At 37.4% G+C, this 27,780-nt stretch overlaps 1 long non-coding RNA gene across 2 annotated transcripts; it reads right to left on the minus strand.

Moving 5' to 3' along the window:
- Nucleotides 1-9,143: 9,143 nt before the first annotated feature.
- Nucleotides 9,144-19,236, minus strand: LOC104150000 (uncharacterized). 2 transcript variants are annotated; one of them, XR_695458.2, is made up of 4 exons: nucleotides 18,900-19,236; nucleotides 16,934-17,060; nucleotides 15,366-15,679; nucleotides 9,144-9,379 (listed from the first exon to the last, which is right to left on the minus strand). It is a non-coding gene; the product is annotated as an uncharacterized lncRNA (long non-coding RNA). The 2 variants fall into 2 exon arrangements; XR_011139405.1 differs by lacking the exon at nucleotides 9,144-9,379 and having other exon boundaries at nucleotides 14,699-15,679.
- Nucleotides 19,237-27,780: the final 8,544 nt, after the last annotated feature.

Genomic DNA, 27,780 nt, shown 5'->3' on the forward strand with positions numbered 1-27,780 from the left:
TTGTGTGTGTGTTTTTTTTTTCCCAAGAAGCTCTCAGACATCAGCCATAGCAGATTGAGATGGCTGAGCATCAGAGCATGATACAACCAGAACCAATGGATTTGTCACTGTCTGACAACAGTAATCTTGAAGGAAGACAGGCTTATAAAATAGTACTGGAAACCTTAACAGTATGTATACATTGCAGATAAATTAATTAGAAATTTACATGTTTAAGTATACTTAAAATTATATATCTTGTTATTATTGCTATTATTATTATTAGCTGAGAAAATAAGATGCAGGCAGCTATATCTTTAAGAGGTTCTTGAAAAAAAACACTTAATACTGGTTGTTATGACATGCAGAGACTTAAATTATGCAATGCGGAACAGTTAAAATCTACACACTGAATATAACAAACCCCTGTCAGGTTCCTTGGCTGTGAATGATTTCTGAATAACAAAATGTGGGTCAGATAATTTCAGATTTGGATTTGCTGTGATATCTCACTTTCCCATGTATTTTCTCCTACCATCTCTATTCAGAAAGAAATTAACGTTTTTGGAAACAGCTCTCATGGCTGACTGAATGACTTAAATCAAGGTTTGTGTATACGTTCCAGAACCTCTGTATATGCAACACCATTTTCACTTGAGAATTTTGTAACGTGTGAACACCAAGCCTGCATATCCAGTGCATTTTTCCCCCTCCTGAGTTTTTTTAATGCTTGCAGTCTGGATTTAAATTTCTCTGGGGATGGACCTTCCAATGCCTTTGTCCCTCTCTATTTATTATCTTTAAATAGTAATACAATTTCTGTATGAAACCTCTGCAGAAATGATGAAAACTGAAATTGCTTTGCCTGAATGTTGACTGTAGTAGATACTGATTTCATAGTTATTCATAAATATAGAGAATATGAGGACTCATTCCTGAATTCAGTGAGCACCAATAATACCAATTCACTGAAATGTCCTAGTGGGCATCACCCTCCCCCACCCCCCCGCCATGTGTGTTAGCACTACAGAAGTTTTGTAATTCATTGTGCTACTTCCATTTATACTAAGATAAGCTGAAATCAATTCTCCTTTTCATTTGGAGATATATTTGGGGGTAACTGCTTCATTAGCAAATCGTTATATGCTATGAATGGAATGAATAGAAAGATATTACATTCTCTGTCAAATAAATAAGACGGAAGATCTTCAAAATTTAGGTATAGAAATTCCACCCAGGGTCAGATCTGTGTCTGGCACAATGCCGTGTGAAACTAACGTGAATTATTTCACCGTAAACTTACCTATAGCAGAGTTATTTCCTTGGAAACTTTGTAGGAGGACAGGGAAAACAGAGCCAGCTGAACTGCCTGAAAGTCATTGTAATTTGAGATTTTCCTGGACATTTGTTAGGAAACTCTAAACAGGATACAGTATTCTGCAAACTTAGAAGCTGTATTTTAAAACCTTCTGTGACATAGTTCACTGATTTCACATAGTGGAATTACAATAGTAAATTAAAGTGGACAGAGAAGGGCAATTCCCTGTCTGCAGAGAGCAGGGAATATTAACAATTTACAACATCTTGGAGCACATCAGTACTTACACACACACACACTGTGTTTTCAGTAACTTGAAATAATTACTTTGGCAGTTACTCTTTTCCTGCTGAGTGTGAGGTATTTGAAACTCGTTTACTGAAAGTTGTGTTTTGTGGATCTTCATAGATAATAGGGGTAATTCTAACTTACCAAAAACACCACCAACTGGCTGTCATATGAGTTTTTGAAAAGCCTTAATAAATCTCTCTTGTCTGCTTTCATAAGAGCTTTGGGCTGAATTATACTCTGTGCTTTATTTTTCTACCTGTGACCTCACAAATTCAGCTTGCTCAGAACTCACTCAGTGTCGGCGCTCAATCCACATGGGCGGTTGCAAGTTTGCTCAACTGCAAAGCTTACTGCTTGCGATTTTTCTCTTCACAGGTATCCTGCTACTGAGCTCTCGCAACTCTTGCCCATTTCAGTTCAAGTAGGAGATGTGCCACGGACTGATGAATAACGTTAGCAACTTACCATATTAGGTGAGTGGTGAAAAATATAGGTAACTTAGGCACAGTACACTGGAGTTAAAATGCAACATTTGAAATCTATTTGTGATTATTGAATCAGATTTCAAAACGTAGTGGACGGTGTATCTTTATTCATGTCTTAATGGCAAAGAAATGCCAGAGAAATAAGCAAGGGAGTAAAGTGATTAAAATCACGCCAGAAACCAAAGGAAGATCTAGGAATGAGGCTCACATTTCCTGAGTCTCTTCCTCAGTACATTGTTGGTCAGATCAATATGTTAAATGGCAGACTCCATTCGAGATATGAACCCCAAGTACAAAACCTTGCCAGTGTCACAGACGTGATATACCAAGACTTTGTCTAAGAGACCTCGTATCTCTTGTCCCAGTCCATAAGGCATTTACCGGAATGCACAAACACATGGAAACATCACTATAATTTCCATTTAGGTTGCAGAATGTCCTAATAGGTGGTACCGCTAGTCGTCTTCAACCAAAATGAAGAATAGCCCTATGTTAAACCATATTACCTGTTGCTGCTTCTCTTTTCTCTGCCGTAATTGATCTTACGGATGAGTGAAGGCAGGATGTCATACTTAGCTGAATCAGGACCTCCAAATGTACAGTTTATGTGCCTGTATTAAACATATAATACAGGATATCTGCAGAGCAGCCATTCCTGATTTTTAATCCCCTAATCAATTGAATTTGTCTGGCCACTTCAAGGAGATAAAGACCCATAGTGCATTAGTTCCTGCTTAAATAATACTGAATTGCTATTTCATTGCTCCACTAGAGAAAAAGTAGGTTTCAGTTTCAACAAGCTTGCATTTAGCACCTTTCCTGAAGGATAAATGTATATTAATAAATAACTCTCAAGCACAAAATGAGGGAATTAATCCCAAACACTGATGAGTTCTACTACAGGTGGTGATCCAAATTCCTTAAAGGCTCTTTGAGGCACTTTTTCTGATTTCCTGTAATGTTAAAGGAAATAAAAGTCTACACTCTGTATTGCTTTTTCTTTAGGTAAACACATTTTTATTCTGCCATAAAGAAATCTCCCCCTGCCAGTTTCACCTGCTGTGAACAGCAGCCTATCAAAAAAATAAAACCTTAAAGGTCACGCTGGAAGCAGGATGTATATTATAGTTTCAGATACAACTCTCAGACACCTGAGAAGTGTTTCATTCAGATTCATAAAAGCTACAGCAGCTTGCGAAGAACTTCAATTTGTTGGCATTAAATCATTCTTCAGCATTTCAAATGATTATGTGAATGGCAGGTTTTCTCTTGCAGTGTTAACAACACAAGCCTAGATCAAGTCAATTAAGTTTTGCCATTAGAGTAAGGCTGCTTGAATTTTCAAATATGAGGGGAGACTTTAAAAGCCACTTTCAAGAAAGGAAAGAAAAGAATCTCACTTGATATAACACCCTAAGTTTATACTTCTCTGTGTTTTGGAATGGTTGAGTGGATATTATATCTCTGATTCTCTGAGGCAGGGTAATTTGTCTAGTGATTTATTTTGTGTAAATGAAGTGACTACACAGTAAACAGAGAGATCTATAGGTGAATTTATGCATGTTTTCACTTTGTGTCCGAAGCAGCTGTGATTTGTGTATTTTATCAGAATTAGCTCTAAAGTGCAGAAGTGTGACAGCAGGGAGCTCAGGGCACTGATTCTCTTTGCCTCTCAGCTCGTATCACCTGTAAGGTAGACATGGCCCTATGAGTTGTTTGCCTTCACTGTTGAAGTGTTCAAACACTAAGGTACTTGAATCTTCTGTCCGGGCTGAGACCTCACGTGCTCTTCTCCCACAGGGTGAGACAGGCCAGTGCTAAAGACCCTGTGATCACAATAGTGGAGTCTAAAACACTTAAAAATACTTTCCGATTTTTTTGCCCATATGTGTGTGTGAAAGAACAGGATCTCCTGAATGATGGATCACTTTTATAGTATGCCTCTTGTCTGGGAATCCCCTCTGCTAACATTGGGAAAAGTGTTTCCGTAGGGATGGTGCTATGCATCATGGAAAAAACACACAAAGACCTTCTCAAATCCTGTTCCATCTTAAATAGCCTACACAGGTGGCATCACTATAGTGTTGCTGGCAGCAGAAAGGAGAGGATCAGGCTTTGAAGGGAACAGCAGAAATAATGTAGGATAGAGTATTATTTAAGAGTAACTCAAGCGGAACTGAGTAGCAAAGTACTTATTTAACTGGTATTGACTTAATACTCAGTGTCCAGTTTTAATTTTATCTTCCACTGTAATAGTTAAAATCTCAAATTCTTAAAAAAGAGTTGCATGATTAGAAAAGAATCATAAATTATCATCAATAAATAATATTAATATATTTTTATATATTGATTAAAAAATGTTCTTCTCTTATCAGTACTGCTGCTGATATATAGCACAAGGAAATACAATTCCATAGCCTAAACTTAGCAAACCTACCTAAAAGCAAGATATCTCGGGTCACTGTTCAGAGGACTTCTGCAGACTGAGAACTCCTTATTACCAACAGGATTTCAGAGCAGCTTAAACAGTAGGATGCACATGGCACCAGCCTGGAACATAGGATCAGATTAAAGACCTGTCTCTCAGCCTTTCTCTGCATATGTCTAAATATTTACCTTCACCTCTGGTATATTTGAGATCCCAACTGAAGTAAAGATTACCAAGTACTTAGGTCCTAGGAAGAAAGTTTAGCTGCTTTTTTCCGGTGGTTCTATTTTTTACTTGCTATGTCTCAGCCTAGTAGCTTTCATCTGACTTGGACTAATGGACTGGTGTCTATAGGTGCCTCTACATGAGCATTTTAATCCATATCTGCAATAGCCTTGTTGAAGCAAATCTCCCCACGTCCCCTCTGACCTCACTTTGGGGCACACTACAGAGCAGTCTCTGTGAGTTTGAAATGAATTCCTTTCATATAAAACTAAATGTGAAGATCTGGCCCAGAAATGTGTCTGGTTTGATTGAAACACTGGCAGGTATTTGGTCTGTGGCACCTGATTAGAGTCACTTTTAAGAAAACTCTTACAAAATTTGCATGACATGGCTATAAGGGCCTCAGCCCCAATTGCTCCGTTGTACACTTCTTCTCTTGCTGCTTGCTAATAAAGGGAATGACGCCATAGCCATTGTTTCAGAAAACAATCCTAAAGTCCAGGTAAATAACACTGCATAGGATTGGTTGCACCTATTTAGGATTTTCCTAGCAGAAGAAAGCAAGCTATTTTGCTTGCCTTTGCATGATGCTTTCAAATATATCTGCAGTCATTTATTTCATCCAGCTACATCAACTGGACAGAAAAAGTAACACTTCCAAATGGAAATGGCAGGGAGGGGGAAAAAGGAGGGAGAGTTAACTAGCAAAATGCCTTAAAAGTAATAAACTTTCCTCACTGAGCCGTAAAAAAAGCCCCTTTCAACGTCCAACAGCTCATACCATAAGACTAGTAGGATATGAGTAATATACCCTTTCAAGCAAACAGACTATGTAAGATTCTTGGAAATAGACTTTGTCAACAATCTTCATAGAGACAGGACAAGGTAAGATTTGCCTTCAGTCTCTATTCCTGCCAATGTTCTGCTCAAAGCTTCTCACTCCCTACCCAGGGATTAAAGCCAGAGAAAGAAGAATGAAATGTAGAAGGATAAGAAAAAGGCAGTGACTTTGATACTTCTTGAGTGTCCTTTTCCTTCATGTGTTCAAGAAAATCGAGTGCCACAAAAAATAGATGAAGAATTAAAAAACCCAACAGTATAAGGCATTAGATGAAAGCCTTCTTGATCCTTTTTACTCTACTATATGGGTGGAAAGTAATGCTCCATCTCTTCTTTCTTAATAAAAAGACACAGTAAGCAAAAGACTGGCCCCAAAAGCAAAATTCTCCTTTACAGTAAATTTTATAAAGCTTCATCAAAAGATCAGATATTGTACACAGAGCTGAGAAATTTCTTGCTTTCCATGTATGTAGCTAATATATTTAGCATTTAACTTTTTATGGTCTTGTCTGACCTTATCTACGTCACATCCGCAAAAATTGATACAGTACTGTATTAAAGGTATCACCTAATGGTATATTTGAGAAGAACTGAAGCACTCAGGGACTAGCACAGGCCATACTTGTCCTTCTTAGTTCCTGTTGCAGCTCTGTCAAAAATCTAAATTGATTTGTTCATAAAAAGAAACAGCGTGCTGCTGTGGAAGGAGAACTCCACAAGCTCTGGTTTTGAAATCTCTTCTCTACCCTATTCAAGATGCATATGTATAACCAAAAAAAAAATCCAGAGAATTCTGCCAGTTGGCAGTGGCATATCAGACTTGACACTTGTCGAAGTCTTCCAGAAGCTAAAAAAATAAAATAATAATGAAAAAAAAAAAACGGTTTTAGACCTTCCTGTTTGCTAAGATAACCTTCAAAAGGTGAGCTGGTGTGAATTACTGCAGTTGAGGCCATTCTACTCTGTGGGCAGCCTGCTTCTGACAAAAAAAAAAGTTCAGAAAAGTGTAAACTGCTTTTTTACATCTTGGTGGAACTAGGAAATTCAATGATGATCAGTACAGTGTCAACATTGTTCATGTATTTTTTCTCATCTTACAAGAAAAAGAATTCTTAACAGAGGAGGAAGAGGAACTATCACATTCTAAAGATCTGCATAATCTCCTAGGGATAGTATTTCATACTTATGGTTTCTCTAACAGATAAAGTATATGTAATGTAGGCCAGAGTTTGGGACAGTGCTTTTTTCTTGTTTGTTTTTTGGAATGCTTTATTTTCCCACCAATATAACCTTGAGGTACCATTTAAAGTACAATCCACATTAGTCTCTTTCCTTAAGCCAAATGAATATTTACACCTGGAAACAAAAGAACATAGAGGATTAACTCAGAAACAGCCTATTAAATGATGAATGATGAAGAAATACGGAAGGATATGAATAGCTATGAATGAGCTGTTCAGCTTCACAATGTAATTGAGAAATGTTATTTAAACTAGTCAGAGATCTACTGCTGCAATTTTTAAAAGGGAAGGCTATATAAGACAGAATAGAAGAGTACAGATGTACCTTCTGGCTGTTAAAGGAGAATAACAGTGGAAACTGTTATTTTGAGGGACAGGGAACAAACACAGTATATTATTTTTCCCATAAAAATTCAAGCTCACTGGAGGCCAAAACATGCATCAATTTTTCCAGGGTGTAAAATCAGAGTAGTCTATAAAATTGTATTAAAAATTAATATAATCCTTTTCAATGCCATGGTTTTGATTTGTAGGTGGTCAGTACCAGTTTAACATATATTTAATTGGATTGAAAATACAAAAACTCAGAGAATGACTTTTAGAACAATTCAAAGGGCAGCAGCTGGCTGTTACATGGCTTTGCTATAAAATCATGAAATCAAATAATCATGATTTTGTTAAAAAATCTGCCTGATCTTAAATAAATCCTTCATTTTGTCTCATCAATTTCCCTATCTGTACAAGGGGAATCATGTTGCACACAGAGAGTTGAGACTGGATCCATTTGGTTTGGAAACGTGAAATCCTTTGACAAATCCTTTGAGGAAAAATTAACTTATAGCATTAAGCTTTCTATATGCTTGCTGTATTTAAGTTATATTTATATTCAAGTAGTATCTATACACTTACTTACAAAGGTTATGATTTGGCAAGCCGATCTGCGCGGAAACCTATCTAGATAAGTATGGAAGGTTGTTATGTGCATAGCGTTGATTAACACTGATGTACCTCGTTACACCTAACTCACTTGGTGATTCCACATCACCTCATCTATCAGCGGGAATCTATGGCATGAGAGTAGTATTTGTCTTTCTCCTTACAGAATTGGTTTGCTACCTTTAACAGTATCATTGTCACCCCTATTTGACTCTTTCTATAAGATTCCTGCAGCTATTGTTCAAATCTGCCTAAAGAGAAGGAGCAGAGAGGAAGGACAAGAGCAGCAGTGGTAATATTTATACTGTGCGATGGAGCACACTGCAGATATACTTTACGAGCTATTGACTCAGTCTGCCCTGGCGTTGAAAGCAATTGTATTAACATAGGATGGACTTTAAGCTAGCAAAAGGTCTTTTCCTGGAATCTCCTCATTCATGTCTCACGCCTGTGGTGGGATCTGGGCTGCAGCACTGCAACTTGGAGAACGCTTTGCTGAGCATGAGAGATGTGCAGTAAAGTCTCTTTTGCTCTAGGACTGAGTAATCCAGATGCAGGTGATGAGCAGACTACAACTTTGAGCGGCATAAGGAAACCTGGATCCTGTATTTGGCACTTTCAGTGGGCTGTGTCTCTGAACTGTAGTTGAAAAGGAGCATGATGACAGAATGTTACTCATAGTGCAGGGGTCTGAACAAGTCTGCAGTAACTCCTGAGTATTTATTAATTTGTATACAGAGCTGTGTTAATGCAGCAGCATTCCAAGCTAATATGTTCAGTTGCTCCATGCTATGCATGTCCCAGGCCAGGGCTTCTGCTCCACCTCCCCTGCGGCACATGGTGAGACCCTGGGCTATGGCTGAGCCTTTATGCTGACCCAGGAGTGAAGTTTGCAGGTTTCATCTCGTATTCCATTTGCTATAAAAATCCAATGGCTGCAATTCAGACAGCCAGCCCAAAGCAAACACAGATTAATATTCCCTTAGCACTCCTTGGTTACTATATGTGCTCCCACACAAGACATGTTACCCATCGTACAACTGCTCTATCTTTCCACTCATTTGCAGGTTTCCTTTCAGCACTGCCTATACAGTAAAGAATACGTATAAAATTGAAGTTTTTCTTCTTTCTCTATCTGTAAAGAAGATACTTTCACTGCTCTTCAATGGCTAAAGAGAATAGGGCCATCTTTAAAAACAGCCAACAATTTTATGATATTCTGCTTTCATTATGTACAAAACTATGGCTTTATTTCACTCACTGAAGTTAGAACAGCGAAACATTGTCTTTAATATCTTATTTTCTCAGATTATTTTGCCCTAAAGGCCTCTAGCAGAATAAGGAAGAAGTTCAACTCCAGTATAAATAAAGATTTTATTTGGGTGACTTTCAGAAATCAGACAACACATCTATAGTATACAACAAATTAAAACTAGAAAAGTGTCTAGATGAAAGCTCTAAAAAAAAGTGACAGATTCTTTCTGGGGGATAATGTGGTTAGGATTTTAAAAGTTTAATATGTGTCTATCTTCTGTTTTACCTTCATTGACTTTGTTCTTCCTGCACTATCCCAGAACTCTCTTCGCCATGGATGGCTCATTTGGTAATTTATCTCAGATTTTCCTTTGCAGTCTCTCTATAAAAGAAATTGAAAAATCATTGCAAGGGGACAGATAGACCTTTTATATTTCAAAATACTTTACACATTTTTTCTTTAATGACATCTTATTTGCCAGCACTGTTTCCTTGTTTCCTTTGATTACTTTTCATTTAATAGTTCTTTGCACGTTCAGATCTAAAAGCACTGCAACAAGGAGTAAAATACTCATACCCCAAATTTGTGAAACGAAAACAAACACAAGGTGATAAAGTTACTTGCCAAACAATGCAAAAATGTCCAGGCGTAGAAGTGAGATCTAGCATGTTATCAGTTGCAACACACTGGAAAATATTTTACTTCTTAGCTGTTAGCTGGACGCTGCAGGACTGGGCTCTGTTCATTCACTGTATATTTCTCCAATGTATGGAATATGGAAGTAGGGTATCTAGGTGCTAATACAATACTAAAGTGTAATAATCATGATGATTATAGTTGGCAGCATACAGTGTAATAGCTTTCTTTTTTGAAGTGGCTTTTAGATATTTTTGCCTACATTTATCTTCCCTCGTACGGGTATTTTGCAATTGTCCTGCGAGGACAATTATGTAGATCAAATACATCTGCTACAGACTTCCTGTGGCACCATCTAAAGGGTGCTATGTGCCATGAGGATGTTCCTGCCTTGCAGGCTGTATGTCTAGGTTTCCTTCCTACAAAAAAGGTTATGCTTGATGTGGAGGCGGGATGTGGGCAGAATGGGTATCCTTTTCCAGGAGCAAGATGCACTTCTGGTGCAGTTTAGACCAGTGACTAAAATACATCAGTTAACTGACTAGGTCCTTTAATGCCCCTTTCACTTAGCTTCCCATCACTAAAAGTAGAAAATTATGCTTCCCTACTTCCAGTAGGTAGGATCAGTGTTTATAAAGAACAGCAATGGATGGTACATTAGGACCTAAAACAAAAAGTTGTTTTTAGGAACACTGTCAAATATTTTAAATCAAATATGTAGAGTTTTCATAGAAAATCCTTTTTAAATTCATAATTTCAGTTGTGATTCTAAGAGGTGTACTCAGTCAATAAACGGAAACATATTACATATAGGGAAGGAAGAAGGAAGACACAGAGAGAGGCAGAGAGGCAGGTTGTGCTGAATTTGGCAAATACTTGATTTATGCTGGTTCATTAATGTTGTGCTAAGAAATATGATAAATAACAATTACAGAAGAAAATAAATAGCATCTGTAAATAAAAATATGTGAAGGAAAAGAGGAGAAATTTGTTCCCATCATCTTCATTCTTAACAGACATCTCATCTCTCCTGTTAACTCTTTCAGTCCTCTATCACAGAAAGAGCAGCTGGATGAAATGATTATACCTTAAAGTATGGATGGGACAACTTGCCTTTCAGTGTGTATTCTCCTTAGTTTAGTTTAGTGTAGGTAGTATAATTGTCCCTGAATACGGTAGCTGATCTGACTGACACAACAGTTCCTAAAAACTAAAGAGAAGCAAATTGCTGCCCAAAGGCATCACCAATCAAAACAACAGTGGCAATTACTCCTGAATTTAAAAATTGCTCCGGGAATACCTTCCTGATCAACCAGTTAAAAATTGCACATAGCAGATTTTTTTTTGTCTTCTGTTTAGTTTGGTTTGACAGAGAAGAGGAAGCTTCCTGCAGTTTTTGTTTTCCTCCCCCTTTTCTCATATGTTCCCTTCCCTTCCCTTTCTCTCCATTTCCCGCTTTTACCCTTTTCACCTTCTCTCTTTCCTTTCCTTCTCCTTTCCTTCTCCTTCTCTTCCCTTCCCTTCCCTTCACTTCCCTTCACTTCCTTTTTCTTTCTTTCTCTTTCTTTCTTCTCCTTCTTATTCTTTTTCTTGCTTTCTTTTTTCCTTTTTCTTTTTCTTTTTCCCTTTTCATTTTCCTTTTTTTTCCCTTTCCTTTTCCTTTTCCTCTTCCTTTCCTTTCTTTTCTTCCATTTATGCACACAGGCTTATTAATAGTTCACAGTGGAGTTTTGGGACATCGGACAAAACTTTTCTCCAGCACGCAAAGGTAGTGCAGCTAGTGGCTGCAGGTGAGCAGAAAGCAGTTGTTGGCTGATTCTTCATTCCTTAACTAAAATTTGCTTTATTAGAATGTGTGTCTTTGGTGAGCTTAAAGTTTCATTTTCTCCTTATACATTGCTTAATGAGGACTGTAAAGCCACCTGAAACTGTGGCATATCCATATTATAAAAAAATGGATCCACAGTTTCCAGCTAAAGTCCATCTGATATACAGCTGGATGATGCACCTATCTGATTCCCCCCCCCCCCTTTCTGTAGAAAAGGGAATGCGTATTGCACTTCTAGTATAGTTAAACTCAACACACTGCAGCATAAAAAATATTTGAAAGAGATCAAATTTTTAATGTGGTCTGTCAAAAGCAGAGTGAATCACCAGGCAAGCAAGTATCAAATGTTTCCACTAACACCACTGCTCGTATTCAGACCTCTGGGGCTACCAGGAACAGTCCCACAGAGCCTGCAATTCAGCTCCCCTCTCCATCAGCACCTGAAACCAAGCCTCTAGCACGTTCCTAATTCAGCCTTTCTCAGCACTACAATAAAGCAGTTTTAATTAAGAGGATATAGTCGTATGTTTCAGTGAAGAAGGATGAATTTAAGCACTTGTGAACTTTACGCGCTCGCTTATTTCATGTCAAGACCCCAGTGCTTTCGTCTCTTGCTGGAGAGACTGCAGGAAACGGGTGGAAGCAGTGACAGTGTTTAAAATCATCATTGCAGTTAGCTTTAATGAGTCATCAGCAGCACCCTCTAAACCTATCACACTGACCTTTCTCTGCACCTTTTTTCTTTTTGCGTTAACAGCATTTTTACTTAATACTGTGTTGAAAAAAGGTACAGATAAGGATTTTAAAGCTTTCCTTTTAATTCTAACAAAGAAATACGTTTATTTCACTTCTAAAACCTGCTGACAGTATAAAACGTGTGACTGTAGTGAAAAAAGACACTTTGTCAAGATGGCACCTTGACAGTGCATATGTATGAGCTTACCCTAGTGATTTCCTTGTCATGTTTGCTTAGTTTGGCAGTCAGAGCAAGGTTCTCTCTTTTGTTTGTTTGCTTAGTTATTCCAAGTCCTAGAAGGTCAATAAGGTGACTAATTCCTCAGGAGTATGAAAAATATAAACTAATCCAGCATATGATGGTAGTGATCATACCAAAACCTGAAATACCTAGGGAGAGAAGTATATTTTTACCTTTGATTTTGAATGTATAGATGACCTGATTTCACTGCTGGAATATTTGCATCCGAAGTAAAAAAAAAAAAAAAAAAAAAAAAAGAGGTATAGCCACAAGTTTAGCAGAATGAAAGGAAAAGAATGGGGAAAAAATATGACAAATAAGTAATAAAAATAGGCCCAAAAAAGAAAATAATGTGACATATACCAGATTTTAGTGATATCAGTGTAAAATTGTATTCTGAAATTTTCTCTGTGGTTGCTAAGCATGCTGTAATTTTCTAATTTGTGATTTGTGCAAACCTTTTCTAGCCAGAACTTTGCATGTGAGAAACATATGTACAGCTGTACTGAAATACTTCATAAATTCATCTCTTTGCCAAATTGTACTTGTTAAAATTCAAAAAAAGATAACATTTCATTTCAACTTTTTTTAAACAAAATATTTCGGTTTTAATCAACATTAAATGTATTTTTGAAGCCTGTACATCCATTGATGGGCTTCTTTTTTTCTGGAGCTGCCAGCAAACAGAAATCCGATTATTTACTTAGCTCTATTTATAACAAATATATATGCAATTGAAAAAACTGTATACAATTAAGACAATTATTTGTGTTTGTACTTTCACAAGCAGTTTTCTAAGGCATTGGCTATTTCTACATGTATAATTTTAATGTAGAATATATTTTTGCTATTGTTTAGACGCTAATTTAATAGCATCACACGTCTGCTAGAAGGAGGAAAAAAATTAGGGTAAAACTTTGTGAATTGGCCATCTCAATAATCTTTAGCCTGGTTATAGATGTTTGCAAAACCATGCCACCGTTCATCTCTTACTTACTATTTTGCAGGATCAAGAGGACATAAGTGAACTATGTAAACTCTTCCCAGATGACAGTTTTAAATATATAAATATTAGTGTGTGAGGATGTGCTTGTGTGCATTTGTACTTGGGCACATGCTCACTCACACTTTGATGTACGTAGTACTTTTGCTCCGTACTTTTATGGACATTTTTTTTTTAATTCCTTTAGCAGAATTTGAATTAGAATAGGGGTGAAAAGGGAGTCTTTAGATTTCTTCTTCTAGGCAATTCCAGCTTTTGAGCAGTCTTCTTTCCCAAACGCTTATTAATAACTATTTCTCATTACCAACTTATCATTAATACCGATTTCTTTTGTGGTTATCAGATAACCACACAGTTCTTTCTCAGTTTTGGGGCCTGCCTGTTAACCTGAAATTTCAGATGACACTGGTAATTACGAATTTCTTTGTTTCTAAAATTTATGAGAGGTCTACTCAGACTGCTGGCTTCCTTCATCCAGTTCCGAAAAAGTGAAACGAGAAGTTCTAAAGAAGCCTGAAGTACTCAGACTCTTATCTCTAACTCGTGGCCCCGCATGTGTTTGGACTCCCTGATAAGTTTCCAGCTTTCCAGTGGTCACATTGAGTGTCCTGAGCCATCCCTGTAGTCAGTGATGTATGTGAGACACATCTGTGGCTTGATAAACAGCTCCCAGAAGGCTGTTAAGTAGAGTCCTGTCTGCAGTCTCATTTATTTTGCATTTCACTTTGTGAAGCTACATTACAGCACCTCTTTCAAAGTGCAGTCTTGGAAGGATGGCACATGGATCATCTGACAAAGTGCAGGAGCTAAGAGCTTGGAGCCTGAATCACATAAAAGCAGAGGTTTTGTAAATGACTTTCGCTAGGCATCCACAGTTACTTAACTCACCACTTCAGTGTAGCAGCAGCCCTTCCTCCACGCTTCCACAGGGATCAAGTGGGAGGTTTTACTATCACAAACATTTCTGGGGCATGTTTAAGAGTCTCAAACACAGGCGACTATCTAAAGATATCCTCATTTACTCTTCATAATTTTTTTTTCCCCGTAGGCAATTCCCCAGATTTATCTGTACAAATATGGCAGTAGCACATCTTATATAACACTTTCCCTTCTGACTAGAGATGTGTGAGCTAAAGTGAGCCTTTTAATAGGCTACTTTCTTAAAGATTTATAACAGTTTCAACACAAACATCAGCCTGCTTATTAAAGTATAACTGTGAAAGGGAGGAGTCAAGGAATAAGCACAGTATGATTAAATTGTAATTATGCTGACAAGTGTAAAACAAGTTTTTAATTAAGAAGCAAGGATTTACTGAACTCTTTTACAGTGAAAAAAACGGAGAAATATTCTCTGAGCTGCCAGTAGCTTCTATGCAGAGTATCAAGGATATCTGGTTTGTGAAGGGGAAGATTTTAATCTATGTCCTTTCGTATAGTATGTTTCACTCTTTACTGGCGAGGAATTTTAAACTTGTTTGTTGTAATGAACAATGCCTAGAGAACAAGATAGCAGAGCATGATATCATTTATATTGCATCTATTTTCAAAATGTCATTTTAAAAATTCTATTTATGAATTTTATTGGTCATAAACTTTATTCTAATTTGCCACAGCATGTGTCTCCCATTCTTCTTCTTTGCTGAGCATTAGATAGCATTCTTGAAAATGGAAGGTAATACATGGAAAGAGAGGTGAATTAGGACTGGTCTGTGAGGTTCGTCCTGTCTGATCAAAGGCTTGATTCAGGATTTCTAAAAAGTGTTTTGTATTGGCCCCTCCACATTTATCTAAAGAGCACGGCCATATCTCTCAACTTGTTAAGATTCAAATGCAGAAGACCTTTCATGGCTTTTAATTAACTTTTCAAAATGTTTAAGTTCATCTGGTTTTGCACTGAAACAGATCAAGGTTGGGATTTACCCACCTAATCTCGCCTGGGCTTAACATAAGAGCTTCAGGAGCTTATTCTTCCAGCCCAACATCTGGACTGTGTAAAGGCGCTCCCACATTTTTCTTAGCTCTGTCTAGTGGGCCCACGTTGCCTGTGCTGATTAGGTGTGCATGCTTGCTGCCCAAAACATGACGGAAGTGAGGCCCCGCTGCAGCTGTGTCACCAGTTAAGGTATCTCAGATGTGCATGGATGGTAATGTCCATCAGAGGAGCACTGATGAGCAGGAGCGGAGGCAGCTCCTTCAGCCACACTAGTGAGATCTTCAGAGCAGGTGTGCCTAGGCCGTCTGCCAGGGATCAAAATGTAAATGTAGAACAACAATTTAGCAAATAGAAAGACAATGCAGATTTCAGACATTTATTGACACTTCAATCTTCAGTAAATTTTCAATCGAATTAAACCACCATGGAATAATATAATGATGTAGTAGGACTAAATTTGACTGGACATTGGTAGAAATTAGTAGATTTATTATAGTATGTTATTGGTTAACAACAGGGCAAAGGTTGAAATGTCAATGTGATTTACACCTAGATTTTATTATTATTCATCATTAACCATTAAATTTCTAACCCTTTTTATTTAGTGCTGGATACATCAAACAAAGTTTTTAAGGAAAAGATACCGCATTTTAATCTCTTTCTTTCAAAAAAACTTCAGTCTGCTCTGCAGGTAGCACAGAATGTTTAAATACACTTCTATGCAACGAACTGGAACACACATTTTCAAATTTCAGTGTTGAAAATCAAGCACCTAAATTCAAAGTGAACAGGCTCAGCAATTTCCACTGTTTCATGAGTTACTTGGGAGTAACTTTCCTAAAAGTTAGAAAATCCTAACTGCTGAACTCCTAAGGGGAGCAACAGAATCAGACTTGTAAGATATGTGGATACTTTGGGAAAATTTTGCTTTAGCAGTCGCCTTTAGTTGCCCAAGCTTGAGGACATTAACTCATAATAGCCATTTTCCAGGCCAAGCTTTCAGAATCTGTAACATAGCATTTGGCTGACTCAAGCTTGTCTCTTTCTGTAACAGAAATTGGCTTCCCTACTACCTCGTGACTTACCATCACAGTGGTAAACACTCTCCAGAACCCTTTTGAAAGGGATGATTCATCCCCGGGGTATTTTTAGGAATTTGTTAACTTGCATTTAGCTTAGTGTGCTAGTAGCCAATAAACAGAGTGAAGACAAGCTTTGAGTAGTCACACATAAACCATTTTGAATGCTATAATTGTACTACATTATCTCGGTCTGTAGACTGAGTCATCTGCTGGTTAAGCAGAATGGAAAAACAGCATAAGACTGTTGCTACAACAGGGAGTTTGATAAAATGCTAAAGAAATCAATGCTAATAGCTGGATTAAGTTTATCTTCCCAGGATTACACCTGCTTGTTCTGCGCGCAACTTGCAATACATGGTGATTTTTGCAAAGTTACTGAAGATTTATATGTAAATATTACATGAATCTAAGTGCCAGTATCAGATAAAAACACAGTCGAATATATAGACAAAAATACAGTCTAATATACTAACGTACCTTTTCGAACAAGTTTGACTCCAGATAGTACCCATTGTATATCTTGTGTTTCAGTTCCTCTAAAAGAAGAATGAAATACAGCGTGCACTGCTTATTGTATGTGGCTGGGGACCCATTTTTGCTCACACTTGGAAATATGCCCAAAGAGGGCGGGAGGAGGAAAGGAAAGAGGGGGGAGGAAAGGAAGGAGCAAAGGAGTAAGAGAGAAAGAGAATTTATTAGTAGCTGAACACTAGTTGAAACAAAGTGCAAATCAGAAATAGGTTTTGCAGCAGCTAGCCTAAGAAGCAGGTAATAAGTAAATGAGATTTTACACTGTCCTTGGGACTGTGAAACAGAAACTAGCTTTTGGCAGCCAGAGTAGGGGAATGCCACTTCACGGGGAATAGAAAGTGATGAGTTACAGGAACTTGGCAGACTGATCGGATCATTTCATCCTCTCGCTCAAAACAGTAAGACCCTGGCATCCCAGTTTACGCAAATATCAGGAACGCGTTCCTCACCAAAGTGTATGTGTATTAGAAGGCAGTGACACAGTCTGTCATGTTCATCTACGGATAGTTCTCCTTCAGCGTGTGTCATTCAGCTATCCAGCTATACTCAGTGCAATGAATTAGGCCTGTGAAGTAAACATTTAGCTGTTTGGAAAATACAATTTTTTTTTGCATTTTCCATTGAAGAATGTGGAATCAGTGAAAGCAAAATATTTTTCAAAGATCACAGTGAAGCTGCAGCAGAACACATATAGGGTTTTGATGTATTTGCTCGTGCCAAAAATGTCTCAGAACTCCCTGTTCACATGCCAGCCTACCTGCTGATTTTTTTAGCACCTGATTAATGAATGAATGAATAGATGAGAGGACAAAGACCCGTACAGCCCTATCTCCTTTACAACTTGCCTGAAGGTTTCCAGGATTTTCAAATTCTCAGGTCAACAGAGGCACTCATGTGGATTTAGGAGCCTGGTTACTCTGGAAGCTTCACAATTGGGGCCCTGGCGCTACAGTGACCGTGATAATTTCTAGCCGCCCAGATAACATTGCTCTCCATTTCTTCACTTTGGATATAATTAAATATTCATTGAGCTGAAAAGAGATTGCCGCTATGGTTGGTAGTTTAGGACAGTCATCTGGTTTAGAATAGAGATTTGAATCCAAGCTGACGGATGCCTTCACACTGAAATACTAATTGGCACAAGAATTAACATTCAGATGACTGTCCTAATTATCAGGCTATATAGCATCTCTTAATGCCTTAATGAATCGTTTATTATGAAATGCAAAATGCAACAGAACAACTGAAGCAACTGAAGAAGCCACCTATCCCAGCTACCTAGCTTGATAGCTCTCTCACAAGACATATGGGTTTAAAGCCCTTCTGGTGAAAGGAACAGAAGCCAGAACCCTAAATCCTATACTGCTATTTTATGTTTTTTATAGCACCACATGCTCCTTGTTATGCCTAGAACTTTATTATGAGTGTTTTAGTACAAATTTGTGATAGTTTTGCTTCCCACTACATCACATTTTTCAGATAATCTACTCTTAGCTAAAGAAACAAGAGACAATGCAAAGTTACCAGATCCATTCCGGATTCCATTAGAAATCAAAAGGTGATAACAACTTTGTAATGTAGTGATGTGTCAAAAAACAGTCTTGCAGTTTAACCCCAACTGTTGTTACTTAACATATTTTAAAGCAATAAAAAAGGTTAAAACGTTGAGGCATTGAGTGCAATGACAGTGAATCAACATTCATCTATGAATACAGTTATAGCTAATGTCCCCTCAGGTTCTCCAGATCCATGTCAGCTTGACAGAGGTTATGTATGAATCCTGTCACCAGCTTTATTGTTATTTCTCTGTACATTGTGAATAAGACAACATGCATTAAAAGAATGCTTCTTCAAAGGCATTCTGATGTTAACGGTGGATACTAACATGAGAAGAAAGAGTATTATGACAAACCTGAGAGGTTTACTGTTCTTCCATTTCTTTCTCCACAAAGTCGTTCCCTTAATTTGTATAAGACAAACACAGTATCTTGGCATGGTATCATCCAAGGAGACGCTGACCAATATGAGATCAGATACCTTTCAGTAATTTTTTCTGAAATATTCTCTGTCAAAATTAGCAAAGCAGAGGTGGTGGTGTCTGCTGAAAAAAGCAACAAATGAAAGCTGTGCTGCTACCTGATGTTCCTGTTGGGATTTCTTCAGCGTAATGTCTACCTCAATCCACTTACTAGAGCATGATACAGAGATGTAAGGGTAGCAAAATGAAAAAAATGAGAAAAGGAAAGAAGTAAAATATCAACTACAGCAGAAGAAATAAAATGCAGGAATCCAGGAAATATTTGGTAGTAAGAAATGAAAGCCTGACACCCAAAGGCTAAAACAGAATCACTGCAAAACTGGGGAGAGTAACCACATCACTGAACTCATTTCAGTGGGTTTTTTTGTCCTTTTCCTTTCTTTAAGGAAAACAGTAGCCTTATTTTCCTCTATAGCAGCAATCCCAAAAAAAAAGAAAGTTAAAACGAAACTAAAGTGCAATTCTATCACTGAAGCCAGATTGTTTAGCATATGTAACCCCATATTAACCCCTAAATATCCAAATTTCTCACTAGCATATATATGCAGGATATCTATACATCTCTGAAAAGTCCCTTGTCCTGTTTCCCAGTGTAATCTTTTTTTCAGAATACTGTAACATCTACAGAAAGACCAAATGAGAATTCCGCACTAGGGAAGTGGGGAAGAAAGAAGATGCCGCTCCCTCCACCACGTTAAACTACTTCTGATGGGGTCTGCTGCATCTGATTATTCTGTGGCTGTTCTTGATAAGGTTTCTTGTCTACGTGGCACCGGCACTCTGACAGAGGGTGTATTAAAATAAATCACAATCTGTTTCCCCGAGGTTAGATCTTGTTATACCTTCTTGATAGTTAATAGCAACTAAGATATCACCCAAAGACTATTTAAGATTATACCTAGACAAGATTCCAGATGTAAAAAGTACTACACAGGTTTTACTCCAAATTCCTCTAGGTATCTCGGGAACAACGTCAGTTTGGACCTTACTGAAATTATTACTCTGGACCACAAAAGTATACAAGAAGGCAATTAAGCTTGACCTCAAATACCAGCACAAAGGATGAGGCTGATTTTCTGGAGGAGCCTGATGTCTCAAAGTCACTCATTCATGCAGTGATGCCACACCTGCCACTATAGCCACAGGTTTACTTGGCTGGCTGCCTGCCTGCTTCTTGACTTGTAATCCAACCGATTTATTATACTACATAGTTCTTTGACTGGCTGCTACTAAAGTAAGCATGGATTGCTATTTGCATTCCTTCTCATTTTCGTCAGTTACCTATATGACTTTGTATGTACTTATGTGCCCCTTTTTGCTTTCTCTTCACTGTGTCTTACTCTAACAGCATCTTTAAATCTCTTCTAAAACATGGCTGACATATCCATGTTTAATCCAAATCTCCTCAGTTCCCTTGTGTGTCTGTAACATAACTAATCTGGCCGAGGTCTTCCATCTCCACCCACGGTCATTTCCAAAATGAGATCATGATTCATGCCATGGCGCTTTTATTCTGAACATTAACTTATGTTTCAATAGCTCCATGACTGGCACCTACTCTTACAAAGTCTGAAGAACAATTTACAAAGGAATTTCCTTTTAGATCCCTGTTATTTATGAGCTGCATGACATAAGCGTGTAAAGCTCTTTTAAAGAGATAATGGGGCTTTTAGTGAATTTCCCCATTAATTGGTTCTAAAACATTTCTGGTGCTAATGCAGTTGCAATTATGTTGTAGTGGCCTGGTTTCAACACTTCCAATTGCTACTTCTCCCACTGTGCTGTGGCTAGGAAGGAAAAAGTAGGGGAGGGGAAAGAGGGGGGAAAAAAAACAAAAAGAGAGAGAGAGGGTGTGCGCAAGAGAAGAGAGTCTGCATCTGCATTTGCATATAATTGGAGACTAACTTCAGAATTTGCCATTAGTTGCGAAACTCATTTTCTCAAAGAATGGAAACAAGTGCTTTTAAAAAGCAGCCTCAGTGTGTAGGAGGTTATTTTAATTAGCAAGGACTATCAACACTTACCATTACACCTTAGGAATTGGTGACCTTTCAAATAGCTTTAACACAAGAAGCTGACTTCACAGAGATATTGCTGTTATTATTTTTAATACCCTTCAAGAAATATGGAAGTAACTTTTTTCTTGATTTTGCAAATAAAAAGCAGTACTAGATTATAGAAGCATAATGCTATTTTGTAGTTTGTCCTCTATTTCTTTTCCAACACTGCTTAACATTTTCTTTGCTTTTTAACTGTAGTGAGTCCTTAGCCAACATTTTCACAGAATTCACTATTAAACTTCACTCTAGAGCAGTAAACCGGTATGATATGTATAAAATGAGGATCATTCATCTTAGATATATTACGTTACATTTGCATACACTTAACTTCATCTTCCGTTTTGTCAGTCAGGACTTGTCAGGTCCTTCTACAATGCTAGATGGTCACCCTGCGTTTTTTTACGAACATGAACAACTTAGATTTCTCATTAGATTTTGCCACATCATCTAATTGCCCTTTCCAGATCATTTATGGATACGTTAACAGCACAGATCACTGAAGTATTCTGTTGTGCTCTGTGTGTTGTTTTACTCCGTTCATAACACTGACCATGTACTAAATCTTCTGTTTTCTATTTCTTGACTAAGTGTTAAGTATGTGAACATCTACCTAATGGCCATTTAATTAAAAAAAAAAATCTTTTAGCCAAGTGAAATTTCAAAATACAGTTTAGAGATTCAAGTATATTTTATGAATCAGCTCTCCTTTATCCATACGGCTGTTGATCTCACCAGAGAGCTCTAGCAGGTTAATCATGATACATCATGTATCAGGGGAGGGGAAGCATGGCTTTCATATATGATATGTCATGCTAAGTCTATTCTTTATTACAGATTGCCTGGCTTGTGTGGTATGGACATCAGAATTACAGATTAGCATTTCTCCAGGTTTACCCTGAAATCATTCTTAAAAGTTGGCACCATATTAACTACCTTCCCATCCTCTGCGGGTTGAGCAATTCTAAATGAAAGATTTCATACCACAGTTAATAGCTCGGCTATTGCATCCCTGAATTTTTTTCAGAACTGTGTGTGAATAACACATGATTCTGGCAATTTATTCTATTATCCTTTTTGTATAACCTCCGTGTGAATTATGTCCACAGTGCCCTTAAAGAAGCAGAAAGGATCACTTTTAAGAACCTTGCCATGCTCTTCCAAAGTGAACATAACTTTTTTCTAGGAAGAAAGGAAGAAAGGAAGAAAGGAAGAAAGGAAGAAAGGAAGAAAGGAAGAAAGGAAGAAAGGAAGAAAGGAAGAAAGGAAGAAAGGAAGAAAGGAAGAAAGGAAGAAAGGAAGAAAGGAAGAAAGGAAGAAAGGAAGAAAGGAAGAAAGGAAGAAAAAGGGTTGCCTGTCCTGGATATCATTTTTAACTTCTTTTCGTGTTGGGACTTTGCATATCTAAGGACTATCATCCTTACACAGAAGGAATAATGAAAATGATTTATGTATAAGTTCAGGCTCAGTGAAATAACTGGTAAAAACATGTCAATGGTCAAATGCTTCGATGAGTAATACTTTGGTTGTTGACAAAAGAGGGACAGGTGGACAATCAGTACACACCAACTTGCAAAGCTGTTTGGAAGGATCTTATTCTTCTGAACAGGATCACACAACAGTTGTTTGATCCATGCAATGCTTGTCTTATACAGATCTATAAGAATCTCAGATGAAGTAACTGAACTGAAGCAGTAAAGTCATCTTACAAAATAAGTAGGATTAAAGGAGTAGTATTAATTTAGGATACACCAAAGGCTCAAGATTCCACATACTTTTAGAGTTTATTCTATTTGTTAATGTTGTTCTCAGTAACAGGAAACAAAGACGCGGAATGCAGATCTGACTCTTAAGAATATTCTGATATTGTTACTGGAGCTTTCAATTTTTTCAGAGTGCTAACAAAATAATTGTGCAATAGTTTAAAATACATCTGCTATCACAAATAGAAAGTGTAATAGTTGTGATTTTTTCAATACAAAAAAGGAAGGAGGACCAAAGTCACCCCTCAAAATATTCTTATCTCGCTATTAGCCTGGTAATATCATATAGTAATTACAAAAATTATCTCTTTAGCATATTGTCTAGTGAAATTCTATTTTTGCTCAAGAAGTAGTCATATTGCTCCCACTTCCTATCCACAGTCCTGCAAGTCTGGCGCTGTAATATTCTCCCGATCTGTTTCCTCAAGGGTCGCAGTAGGTTCCAGGCATCAGATCAATCAATGATCTACTGTTAAGGAGCTACCTCCACAGGTCTTCCTTGATACTCATTTTGATTTCCTTACATTTACCTCCTAGGCAGGAACGGATAGCTTTAAGCTGTTGTTGGGATTGTCTGCAGGAATGAGAAACCCCATAGATATTTCGGCCTGTATGACTGACCAGCTCTGTCCCTAGCAAGTGGTTTTGGAGGACGAATAGATTCAGTATTATCACTATACCAGCACGCCTGGGAGGCAGGGGAGATAGTATGCTGCTATTCCTTGGCTAGAAGGACGAAGGCTAGAATTCTAAAAGCATCAGGAAGGAACCCAGTGTCCATATGTACAGGAGAGGCAATGCTGACCAGCAAAGTATGTCAACAAACAGACAAAGGAGGAGGTTGTTATCGTTACCACTTACCAGGGCTGTAAGTGCAGTGAGGAATGCTGAACCGTTTACATTCCTTTTACCTGTAACTGGCTTACATTTCTGGTGTCCTCCCCTTATCAATCACCTTTCCTAATTCCTGCAATGACTCATGTATTGGATGAACTGCAATGGGCAGTTATTTTACACTCAGGTGCTGATAAGAGTTTCTTTCTGTTTGCATCAGCTTTTGTTTCATAAACAACCTCGTTGACCCATTTCTCCAGTACTCTGGGTACTGGGCAAAGGCTTTTCAAGGATTATATTGTTAAACTGGAATTAACCTGCAATGTGCTTTCATAGTGATGTTGAAGGACCAATATATCACACAAAATTGTTTATATTGCTCATTAATTTTCCATTATGGACAGGAGAATTTTAGAGCATCTCTATAACCGCCTATTTTGGGGTTTAAACTGTTTTTTGAGGATAGACTGTATTTCATTTACCTTTAGATGTGCACAGTGTAAATATCTATATACGAGCTCACCGCCTCATTTAATTCTTTCTTCAATAGAGAGAATTCAGTATTTTAAAATTGGTCTGATGACTTGTGCTCTAGAAATGCCTTATTATCTCCTATAACTAGAAAAGAAGTCTGAATGACCAGCCCAGCTGCAGATGTCTACATTGTTTATGTCAATATTTAGTAAAATGAGACCTGCCATGACTGTCTGGAATTAAAGATATCCTGCCTAGGGCCAGGTTTTTTAAATCTGCAGATTGCAGGGCATCTGGTGCTTTCGTCTGCAGTAGCTTGATGCTGGTCACTGGGAGAGAGGAAAGATATTGACTGGATCTCCTGCAGTGCAGGAATTCCTGTGTTGCTACTGTGGAGCATTCTATCCACCAAGCAAAGATTTTCCAAAAAAGAAATAAACAAAAATCATGGTCATTTTGAATAACAAAAACGCCTTTAATTTTAGCACAAGACTGGTATTTGATTCTACTTTCATTCTAAGGCACTCCAGACTCTGAAAATAAGTAAAGCCAGAGAGATAAAGGAATAACATCCAATAACAATTCAGAAATCCAGGGACTTGTCAGTTGCGCCTTTGACACAGTCTACTTTCATTACACAATCTTGAAATGGGTAATGAGACTAACAGAAAAAGTTCTTAACTTTATGTTAAATTTGAGCTGATATTGTTTTGTGTACAAAACCTCTAGGAAGAAGAATAGGTTTCATAGCTTCTCAACCATACACCTTTCCGGTCTGTGGTATCAGAAGGAGGATAAATTTTCTGAAAGACAAACTGGTGTGCATGCTGTTGAGATACGGAAGATAAACCCTGTCATGAGTTTAATCTAATGTAGACCTGTTTTGCTTTTGGAACAACTGCTTTGTGAACAACATGATTTATCTTTTATAGACTGCATTCATAAAATAGCATTTCTTTTAACAATGTATTCATAGATGGTCAAGGCTGATATCAAAGTTCAGGCTGAATATTCCAGCCTTTGCTTACCTTCATATCAAGAAGTTTTGAGTCATGTCTGGAGCAAGGACTAAAGGGAAAAATATATGATTGAATTAGTGTCTTTCTAGGAAACTGACTGCAAGAGGTAGAGGTGAATAGTGTGTCAAGACCTGTTCGCATTCTCAGCAGCACAAAAGTAGTGACATTTGCATAACAACACGCTACTATTATCTGGAAGGAACTGTAGATTAGACAGAATCTATTCAAATTATAATCCATAAAACATAAGAAAAGATTATCAAGGTTCTTTTCGCAATTCTTTACATAAAAACACTTTATTTTTCATAATTTAAATAGAGTTTATATTTTCAAAAAGCTTAGTGAAAATAATCAGATTATTCATGTTAATTGAAAAAGAATTTATTTCTAAAGATGCCAGTATTCATCTTTGTTAACATATACCAGTTCCAGCATTCATGTAAACTCTTTTGTTGTTGCTTACACAGCTCTGTACTTGGTGATGTCAGTCAATATTAATGCACATTACAAATCCAGACCTTTGTGACCAAGAACAAGTTTTGTCCTTAAACTTCTGTTAAGTGTCATTTGGTGTATCAATATATTACATTTCAAAAAAATCAATTTCATTATAGAGTTAATGATAATCACATAATTTCCTCCTGAAGCAATGAATATATAAGCAATACTTGTATAAGAACCATCAAACAGCTCTCCTCATTTATAATTTTGAGTCTTGAAGTAGTAATTCTATGAAGAAGTTTCATGATTATGGTTAAGCTTTATGGCTCATTGTAGATACACAATCAATATGCACAATATATAGTTGATTTTGTAATTTTTTACATGTCACATTCACTGTAAAAATTGAAATCAGTTTCGTGAAGAAACTATAAATCCATAACTGGAACAATCTGTATAATAGTAGCAGTGAAGGGAGGAACAAATGGTATTTAGACCGAGTTTGAGTAACTCTGTTGAACACCATTGTGGGTTGAAAAGCTGCATGCTAAGGACTTACCTATTCCTTCCCTGTAGGGAGTAATTATTTTTACGTTTTTAGCAATACATAGCAAAGCATAATTTTTAGCCTTAAAGAAGACCAAATAATAAGGAGGTAAAAAAAAAATTACTCAACTGTCCTTCTTTTTTTTTTTCAAAGAACTGAATGAGCTATGGTTACTGATAGACATACATACAACAGATTTGCTACAACACAGCATGTAAGGAGGTAGGAGGCAGGAAATAGTCGAGGGTAATCTACTCCAAAAATAACTCCAAAGGTAAAATTAAGCTGAAAAGTATATTTTTCATTATATATTTTTATTTTCTTAAGGATTTTATTGCCTGATCATCTGGCTTCATTCTTTGTGGCTTTGTGTCCCAAGCAGGAATACAGAGACTGATTTCCTGGAGAGCGTTAACAGTACTGTAGTCCCTCTTATTAGCACTGGTGATTAGCACTAGTCTTATCAGTGACACTTGTTCAGCAGCAGTATATGGGAGAAGCAGCTGCTCTGCTATGCACCCTTCCTTCCTCATTACAAGACTTGCTATATCCAGACTTGGGCCAAAGATGAATATTTATAGAAGAAACGGAATTAGGCCCTCTCCCAATACTTGTAGCTGGATAAAACATTTCTATTTCATTTTCTCTGACTTTGACCACTGACCCTGTTCCCTGCCCACCCTAGCAGCATTACTATAAGCTATGCCGTTTAGGGATCTCTAGACGTGCCACAAAGAGATATTCATTTACAATTTTTCATGTTAGTCACTCTGTCCTGTGTGATTCTACTATTCGTGGACGTGGGAATTATAATGTCAACTACTTTTAGGTAATTTTCCCTTATTTCTCTCTCTCTCTCTCTTTTTCTCTCTCATGTCATGAGTCTTTAAATCTACTTCATATGAAGTGTAGGTCTTGTTTGTTTTAGTCCCCTGAAAAATTTTTCTGAGAAGAACAGACATTCATTTTCTCTCTATCATACTTATTACAAAGCAAGTTTCAATAACTGTAGTTCATATTCAAGTTGTGTCAGTATTGACTATTGACTGCTTAGCCGTAAATTCATTTATTTCTTGGTATATCTAACCAAAAAAGGGGTTAAAATACTTTCTAAATGTGTTAACTACAGTGAAGTGTCCTAGCTTGAAATTTGCTAGTGCTGGAGGAAAACATGATGTGTAGCATTGCTGCTCTCCAGCATTTGCATTTGCTGGTTACAGCATTCATGCAGAACTTCAGTCAGCTTCCACAGAATAAGTCTAACTCATTTAGTATGACCAGGAAGGGAGCTGTTAGAATAAGACAAGAGCAGTGCAAGCATGTGAAAATCTATTTGTCTGTGACATACCCCAAGGGGCTCTGAGCTGCCTATTAGGAATCCATTCTGTGCCAGTCTCCACTACGAAGAGCTAGAGACCCCTGAAGAAATGTTCATCCATGGTAATTGGACTGCCATGGCTTAGTATTGTATCATTAATTATATAATTGCATTTGATTAAAAAATCCCTACAGTACCGTGATGCATTTTATCTGGTCTTTTGGATGAAACTAAAATGACAAAAAAATTTGGAGAAAAAAAAACTTACTGTGCATTAGTAGTTGAGAAATTGCATTAAGAAT

Source organism: Struthio camelus, chromosome 2 (assembly GCF_040807025.1).
Source record: "Struthio camelus isolate bStrCam1 chromosome 2, bStrCam1.hap1, whole genome shotgun sequence".
Taxonomy (NCBI): Eukaryota; Metazoa; Chordata; class Aves; order Struthioniformes; family Struthionidae; genus Struthio; species Struthio camelus.